This window comes from Camellia sinensis, chromosome 11, assembly GCF_055761805.1.
Source record: "Camellia sinensis isolate YWXY chromosome 11, ASM5576180v1, whole genome shotgun sequence".
NCBI classification, from domain to species: domain Eukaryota; kingdom Viridiplantae; phylum Streptophyta; class Magnoliopsida; order Ericales; family Theaceae; genus Camellia; species Camellia sinensis.
In genome coordinates, this window is record NC_138971.1 from 48,230,235 (window position 1) to 48,240,046 (window position 9,812).

Consider the following 9,812-nt stretch of genomic DNA (forward strand, 5'->3'; position numbering starts at 1 on the left):
ATTGGACTCAATGAACTAATGAATGGATGGTAATTAAAATGAAGTAAGAAAATTGAGACTAAAAGTGATGCAAGATAATAAAATCAACTCGGGTTCAATCGGACGTTAATTGAACCCATTGAGTCTTGAGTTATTTCATACTTGTTAGTGATGTAAACGGTTCGAGATTCAATGTCAACCACTTCCCTTGATTAATCCATGATAGGGAGGAGATTTTGAGAGTCTTTTTATTGTGCATTTATTGAATTGTGTCCCTTGATTCATGAGTCATCATGCAATGAAATTCCGTCGATTGATGGCTTGCAAATCAAGCCTACCCCTCATTTGACCTGTTTGATGATAAGGAAGGGCTGGGTAGACAAACATCCCCCGAGAATACTCTGGTTTGTGCTCTATTTGTGCTCTGTTGCAACAGGAGAGAACCAAAATCAGTGGCCGGTAGGCCACTTTTTCTGGACAACAACCCCCTATTAGTGGCCTGCCAGCCACTACTTCTGGGTTGCCGGCCACTTTTTCTAGGCATGTAGTGTCCTTTTTCCAGCAGAGCAGAGCAAAGGCTGAGGTGGAAAACATGTGCAATTTTCTAACTGTGCAACAGAGACATTCTGGTAGCAAAACAGAGAGCATTATCGGGTGAAAATCCGCATCCATGCATGAGCTATAACTCGATCCTCAAGATCTGTGAAATGATGGTGTAATAGTACTAGTATGTTGTGCTTGAAGTAGCGAATTTGTAACTAATCAGTTGGAATAGCTAGTTGGTTTTGTGTTGTAATTATTTAATTATCTAGAATAATTAGTTAAATTTGTTGTTGTAATAATTAGTTAAGTAACTAGTGTAGTTAATGTATTTCATTTGGTTTGTAATAGTTAGTTAATTAGGTAATTAGCTTAGCTAGTCCATTCATTTGGACCCTCTTGTGAGAGGGAAAATATGTAATAATGTGTATGTCTTCCAACCCCACGTATTTCTTCCTTTTATTTATTTGCTTACGATGGATAGAATAGAACATCTTGTTTCATTTAGCATATTCCATGTTTGCACCCACTTGTCTTGCATGCATCGAGGCTCGGTTCATCATTCTAACAAGCATTGATGTTTACATGCTTCGTTGAATACGTATTTAAACCGCATGCTATCAAATTGATTCACATGTTATATTAGTAGCCGGGCCCATTAATTGTATCTTGCATGTGTTGCATTAATCATATTGCATTAATTAGGGGAACGCATGTTTTCTAATTATTTTGCTTGTTTTGGCTCGCCTCGGAGTACTAGGTGAGCATTTTTGTGCTTTACATATTGCATGAGTGTGATTGTTACCATGTCTAGCATATCTGCCATGAGGCTAAACGCTTAATTGATATATTTGCTTGAATGCCTGTGGATGAAGGCTAATTGCTTGAATTAGAATAATTTGAGTAATGTACATATGAGATCACTTTTTCAAGTGTTACATATTCGAAATAATTTTCAAAAAACAAACATGAAATCAAATGTTTCAATTTTTTCAAATTAGTCTATACTTATGTGCAATACATAGTAATGTTAGCCTAATAATTGGAACAAGAGCATATAATGTAAATAAGATTCACATCATGATTAGTAGAGGCCGATCTTTGATCGGGCGAGTAGGGTGCTCAATTCATGGCCTTCCTCTCTCGTATCTAAGTTCCCGAGCCGAGACAATCTTGTTGATAACGGACACATGGCCTTTGGCACGAGTCATGGGTTTCCTAAATTTCGCAAAATATTTAGGTAGCGACTCTGTATTTGGTAACGCAGTCCATTTTTGGCATTTTGATTCAAAATTGATTTTTTAAAAGATTTTTCGGATTTGGACTCTTTTATGTTTATCTATTTCACATTGCACTTGTGAGATCAGATTCAAAACCACGAGAATCCGAACTGTAGGGATAGTCGTATCCGAAAGGAGTACAAAAAGTCAAGCTACACCGCTCAAGCGTCAACTCTTGCGCTCGAACAAAGAGAAAAATTCTAGAGTGTTACAAATTAGGCAGCTGTAGACAAATATTGAACCTTTAATTTTTTTTGATACGAGTCTTTCCACCACTAATTGATTTTCATTAGCATCTAATGAAATCATCCAATGTAGTTGAATTTAGAATTTTTTTGGCATTTGGCTGTAGCAAAATAAATAAATAAATTTGAATTTTTGTTTGTTGATGAATAAATGTCTTAAATTAAAGATAGATTTCATTGATTTGTCTTTGAACTGTAGTGCCCAATTGCCATGCAACGAAGTATGTCACTTTTTAAAAAAAATAAAATAATGTCTATCATTTTTATTTTGAAAATTGTTAAGTTAGTTTGAATGGTAGCTAAAATAGATAGGATTATTAGAGAACAAACTAGTTAAAGTGGTTAGGCAAAATAAAAATATACTCATTTTGTGTGTGTGTGTATGTGTACTTTTGCTAGGAAAAAAATCCTAGTAGGTTGATCCATAGTTGTTTCATTGAACTTGTTTGCCCTCTTCATCTGGTGATTCTCACTACAATCCTATCAATGAACTCCCAATACACATGTTTCTATTTCTCATTCATCAAGTACATGATGTGAGGATGTGCGTGATATGCTATAGATGTCTTTATTAATTTTCGAAAAATGTGGTTGTGATCCTTAGTTGTGGGATTTGTTGTATTGTTTATGCAGATTAAAAAATGGATTCTTCTTCTATTAACAACAACAACATTAGATTAAAACCAAGACTCTGCGATTGTGGAAGAACAACAGCTATATATATTGTAAGAATCAATGAAAATGGAAATCAAGGGCGTTTGTTCTTTATTTGCCCATCAAAATATGTACGTATATATTGTACAAATTAATCCTTTATTAGTTACAAATTAATTTGTCTTATTCGACGAACTGATTGTCATGCATTGTAGAGTAATAAGGAACATTACAATTACTTCAAGTTCATGGATGAAGATGATGAAGACATTACCTCCACAATCCGTTCCAATACTAGAGCTCGTGATGCTATAACAATAGAAGACTTTAACGATCTAAGGACAGGGCTTCGTGAGATGGAAAATGAAAATGATGACTATGGTCGAAGGCTTGAAAGGATGGAAAATAATTTGAAGGCGATGGTGTCTATCATTGTATTTTCTATCATTTTGTACCTTATGATGTAACTTATTGACTGATTGGCTTTGCGAAAATTTTACGAATGTTATTATGGATTTTATGAAATTTAACAAATGCATTGTTGGCGTTTGTAGCATTTTTTGCTTTATTTTTATGGAATGATTTATAAAGTTTGGAGCATTTGGGGTTTTATGAATGGATGGAATGATTTTAGATGGTTTTGATGAATGGAATCTTGATGAATGTAGTTATGGATTTTATGGTTATATGATTATAGAACTTGTAATGTGTGATGGTGAGTGTGTATTCATTGATGTTGTTACGCCAATGCTTATCAATTGATCCAGGAAATGCCTATGAAAAAGGTTAAATTGGAATTAGTCATAATGCATGCTAATAACTTAACCCAATAGGAACCCTTTTAATGATATCCAAGATATATCCACAGTTTTAAACCTCTCCTTGGTAGAAGGAATGGACAAAATAATATATATCAAAATATTAATTTGGTACTACTAAAAGTTATTGCTCTACATTAAAAAAATGGGGGGAAAAAAAGGCCATAATAATCAAGATGAACAACACAATATACAAGTCAACAGGGTGGACAGAGTTGGGCAGGAGTAATATTACTAAATATGATGTAATAGCAAGGAAAAGCTGTCGTCCTGAAAAATGTCAACAATAAGAACTTTTCAATCGCATGAGCACAACCAGGTATTATACAGAGTTACTTTAACACTCAAAGGTTTAAAGATAGTTGGGAGTTTAACGTGTCAAATATGAAAGGAACAAAATCCTTGGGAGTAAGGGATTAACAAATCTTAGGTCCTACAACATTTTCAGCAACATTAAGAAAAAAAAATTTCAGTTCTAAGCAACAATTTCAGCAACATGAACACCAACAATTTCAGCAACATTTTTAGCAACCTTAAGGAAGAAACTTTCATTTATGAGCTGCTATGATTGAAATTTCTAGTGCATTCCACCTATTTGTGTCTGTTGATAGCCTAAAACAAAAACAAAAACAAAAAAAATTAAAAAAACACAGTAGCAAATTGAGCAACCAAAGCAATGATGCAAACTAAATTCCCCCCTCCCTCCCCAAAAAAAAAAAAAAAAAAAAAAAAAAAAATTATAAAGACATAATGAATTTTAGCAAAGGAGCAAACTCAATGTACATAAAATGTAATAACAATTGTCAAAGTTAATGAAATAACATGACTACACATTGGACTATTTGATTCTTCAGAATATCAAAACCCAATGTCATATCCACATGAACCTTTACATACTGACTGGAATGTTGGTTGAGCATAATGGCGCTGAGGCATTGAATTTGGCACTACATACATCTCATGCAAATTGTTTGCCTACAACAATGTCATATTATATTAGGCTTGACAATAATGGTTTTGAGTGTCATATTATACCCACACAAAAATAAATAAATAAATAAATACAATCTGAAACTAACACTCACGTGATATATGGGATACATCAATGAAGAAGGAATTGAATTACCACCCATGGCAAAAGATAGAGGAAGATGAGGAACATGTTGATGAATATAGACATCTCCTCCAACAAATAATGGAGAAGGTCTAATTGTTGGAGTCCGAATCGTCTGTTGTGGTTTCCTGCCGCGACTCCTACGACGGTCCAAAACGACGTCATTTTGGACCTTTTCTTGTCTTTTCTTTTTTTTTCTTTCCTTTCCCCTTCCTTTTCTTTCTCAAACATTTGAGAACCAAACCTAACAAAAGTATTTTCTGCTACAAGATCCTCGAAATGTTGGGTTATGTTTGGATTCAGCTTCAGTTTCACTTTCAGGATCACAAATTGCTACGAAATTGAATGTGAATTCACATGTAGAAGGCGGATTTTACTCAGAATACTTTAGAAATTCGTCCATCATTCTCCACACTTCTTAGCTTCCCTCCCAATGTAAGTCCCTTCCCATTTTCCACATCTTTCGCATCTGATCTGGGTCTCTCTTTAATCGCTTTTGAATCGTAGAGCACCTCATGAATGGATGAACGAAGAGACGAAGTCGCCGCTGACGATCAAATAGCTAGGTGATGGAGATGGCGACAACGACGACGATGACGGCAGAGACACCTGAAATCCAAATATAAAAATATGAAAAAAATTGAATCAATTTCCGTGGAAAGTAAACAACAAAAATGGAACTTCAATTTTTCAATTATAGAAAAGAAAAGAAAAAAATTGATCTTGGGTTTGGTTAGCTTCAGCATTTTTTGGTTCTTGAGGATCATAGGAAATATAAAGAAAGATGGGTTTTTTTGGGTTTGTAGAAACAATCAAAGAGGAGAGAGAAAAGCAAGAAGGAAGGTAAATGAATTTGTTCCTTGTTCTTTCTTCTTCTTCTCCTTTGATTCGGTTGCATCTGGTTTTTTTTTTTTTTTTTTTTTTTTTTTGTGGGGGAAAGTTTGGCCCCAAACCTAATCTACTGTGCTCATCATCTTAGACCAATATTGCAGTCCCTTTTTGATTTCTCCTTTGGCTTGTTCATCTCCATCATTAAGTAACAAAGCCAACACAACCTCTCTTTCTCCTCTTTGTTTTGTTAGCTTCACAGATTCCTCATTTTCCTCTCTTTCTTGCACCTCTCTGTTTTGTTAGGTTTGGTTCTCAAATGTTTGAGAGAGAAAAGAAAGGGGGAAGGAAAGAAAAAAAAAAAGGGTCCAAAACGACGTTGTTTTGGACCGTGGCAGGAAACCATGGCAGATGATTCAAACTCCTAATTGTTGGACCTGGAATAGATTGTGAAGAAACCAAGCTGTTAGCATGGGATTTTTTTTTTTGGAATTCGCTACCAATGCAGCTTCGAATCCACCTTTTACCCTCCTTTTGCCCTTACTAGTTGCCACCTTTTTCTTCAATCCTATTGGTTGCACAACATGATTGTCATCTTCGTAATCCACTTCAAAGCTTTGGGTTTCATCATCATTACGTACTTCATTTTCAACAGCAAAATGAGCACTTAACTTACATTCAACATTTCTTCAATCCTATTGGTTGCACAACATGATTGTCATCTTCGCAATCCACTTCAAAGTTTTGGGTTTCATCATCATTACGTACTTCATTTTCAACAGCAAAATGAGCACTTAACTTACATTCAACATTTGCACCTAATGTAGCGACTTGTGCAATTGAAAAATCATAAGTTTCTTTAGTTTCAGTAGCTCTACATGCTATTGCTCTAAATGCGGTCATCAATGCCTTATACTGGTAGGCTTGTTGGAATTTGACATCTACTTGAATGCTATTCCCCTTAATGTCCTTCACAGTTTCAATTCTTGCTTGTTTTGTCCACCTCTTTAGAATGTCTCTAATAATCTTCAAAGAGTGACAACACAAAATTCTTTCCCTTTCAAACTTTATACAGTTACAACCCAAAGAGCCATCCCTCTCCATCTTGACTTTCCTTGCATGTTTCCTAGCAACATCAACAACTATGTATATGGTACAAGCCTCGCCATATTCAATTGCTTCTCTGTCCGATTCAATGGAACGAAAGTACTCATTTTGGAATTCCTCAAAATCTTTTTTTTTGTGTACACATTACCCATTTGAATTAACATTCTTATTGTCCCTTCCATCTTTGGCCACCTTTGGCACGAAGCATATCCTGTTTTTAACTCCTTGTATCGCTTCTCATAAAGTACCCTTTCGAAATGCATGAAGAATTCATTTAAATTAAAATCAGAATGAATGTAATCCTTCGAAAAAGTATTAAAAGATTTACTAAGTTGTGTGGTACTCATTTCCGTAACCCATATCGATCTAACATATGGTCAGCCCTATTTTTCTTTCATCGCAAGAGTCAATTTCAACCAATGATTATCATGAGCATCATATTTATCAAGCATTTCAGCCCACTCTAACTTGCATTCATTTTCATCTTCAATGTCAAACAGGAATTTACTTAGTACACCCTTTAACCCCTTATCTTGGAAGAGACAATTAATATGTTTTAATGCATTTTGCATCAAATGCCAAGTACACAATTGGTGACTCATGTCAGGCATAACAATAGGTATGGCTTTAGCCATTGCAGCATCTTGATCGGTGAACAAAGTTTTTGCTGCCTTTCTTCACATAGCCTCTTAAAAAGTTTGAAACAACTATACAAACGATTCGGCAGTCTCATCATACAACAAGGTTGCACCAAATATAATTGTTTCCCTATAATGGTTGAATCCCACAAAAGATGCAAAGGGTCTATGTTCTTTGTTTAACTTGTAAGTCGTATCAAATGTAACTACATCACCAAATTGGGCATAATCCATGATCATTTCTAAATCGGCCCAAAACATATTCGTTATTTGCTCCTCATTATCTAACTGGAAAGCATAAAAAAAAAGAAGGATTCTACAAACATTTTTCTTTAAAGTATTGCATAAACTTTGTTGTCTTTTCATTCTCAAATAATTGTTTTGGTATAATTTTGTAAACCCAAGACATTGCCTCTGACTAGCTTCCCTACCCATGAGTTCAGAAGACTGGCCTAAACAAAGACCAGATTGTGTGGCCAAATCTAACTCAATTGCTTGGGTAGTCAATATCTTTCTTTGTGACGGCAACATGTGGGCACACTCGGGTGATGCAATGGTTGTGTTTTTCTTTGAAATCAATCACAACAAATTTCCTAGTGCCCGCATCTAATTTAACACAAAGTTGAGCCTTACAACCAATCCTAGTTGCAGCTCTAGGGTTTTTTTATCAATGAGTCTCACTGGTTAACCTTCCGAAATTCCTCCTTGTTGCAAACCAAAATTCTAGAAATAAGTTGGTTAGTGAACTTGTTCTTGCTACAATAATCACTTCTTATGCTAAACCCCATTCTTCCTCCATATGCATTATAAAAATCATACGCACTTTGTTCTGAATCAAATGTCATTCCCTCTTTTGGCTTCCAAGCACAATCATTTTCAAGTTCCACATCCATATCAAAATGCAACTGAAAAGCCATATAAATCAAATGTTAGCTACAGAATAAGTCATATAAATTATATCTGCTGCAAAAAAAAAAAATGTTACATCTGTTACACACAAAAAAATAAAAATAAAAATCCATCTTTAATCATTGTGAGAAAAGTGAAAAGGTAGGTCAAAAAAGACATGGGTTGAGGTCATAAGAAAAGTGAAGATTACTTGGATGCTGACTAAAACTATGGCTTTGCATAAAGCCAATTACAAACAAAAGTCCAACCCAATTCAACAAGCCTTCATCATATTTACCAGGATGAACAACATCTTTTTCATATGATTTTATCTTTTAGATGGTAGAAATGATTTTTGAAAAAATCGAAAATATCTTTGAAGTGTTTATATTTGTCAAACTAACAAAATATAAGAACAAAATTTGAAAATTCCCCTAATTTTTGAACTATTATTATGTATACCAGCAAAATTCTCAGTGCATCAATTAAGTTATTGAAATATCTTTTAAGTGTTCATATTGGTTGGTTCATGGTTTAATAGGATAACGAAATTGACATACAAACATAAATTTTTTGTGCATCAGTTAAGTTGTTGACATATAAACATGAATATCTTCAACTTATGTATGTCAAGATCAAGAAGAACCATTACCAATAGGCAAAAATTACCATTACCAACGGGCAAAAATTATGTATGTCAAGACCAAGGATATCAACAAAAATTACCAACAGGGAAAAATTATATCACATGATTGATTTCATGTATCAAACAAATTAAGCTGAAATAATCAATTACAGAGACAATGAAGACTAACCAGTGGATGATTGAAGCTACAGAGACTGGTTTGCTTGCAGGGGAACTATGGTTCGCGAAGTCAGGGCATAGAGAATGAAGGCAAAACAATGGGTTACGTTTGGGGAGTGGGTCACCGTCGAGAGGGTTACCAGTGCAATGGGTTCGGTGAGGTGGAGGAGAAGAGCATGAGGGCTCTGGCTTGCAAAGCAGAAAGAATCAATCCACCTTGGGTTTCAAGAGTGGGTCGTCGGTGAGGCTGGGTTTGGTAGAGGAGAAGATTGTGAAGGTGAAGGTGAGGGTGAGGTTGAGGCTGAGGCTGAGACTGAGACTGAGGTCAAATGTGTATAACCTGTATGTATAGCTTCGCGCGGGAAATTTTGATTTTCAAATTGTTTTGATTTTTTTTTTACTAGGCAGATATGGACCGCTGGATCTGTTTGGGTGCATCTGGACCGTCTCAAGTAGAGAGGCTAGAAGAGAATATAAGAAGAGGATTTGAACTCTCTTCAGCCACCCTTACCATCGACACAACCCCCACCAGATCTATATATCTCTCTTTTTTCCATCTTTATGTAAATCTCTCATTTCTCATTTCCTCTCTGTGTGTTTGCGGTGGTGGTTTAGGGCAAAGTTGGGGCATGGGTCGCTGGTATGGAAAGAATGCGAATAAAGGGATATGAGAGGTGCTGTGATGGTAGGAGAGGGGTCGGAGAAGGGTTGCTGTAACGCCTCAACCCTTCACATGTCATCGATATTGTCCGTTTTGGGTTACGTCCGCACGAATTTGTTCTTAACAGTGGGTCACCCATCCCAGAAGTACTCTAGCCTAAGCACGCTTAACTAGGGAGTTCTGCTAGGGATTTCACCACCTAGGAAAATGCCTCGATGCTATATAAGGGTTTAGGTTTTTACACTTTATAGCCCA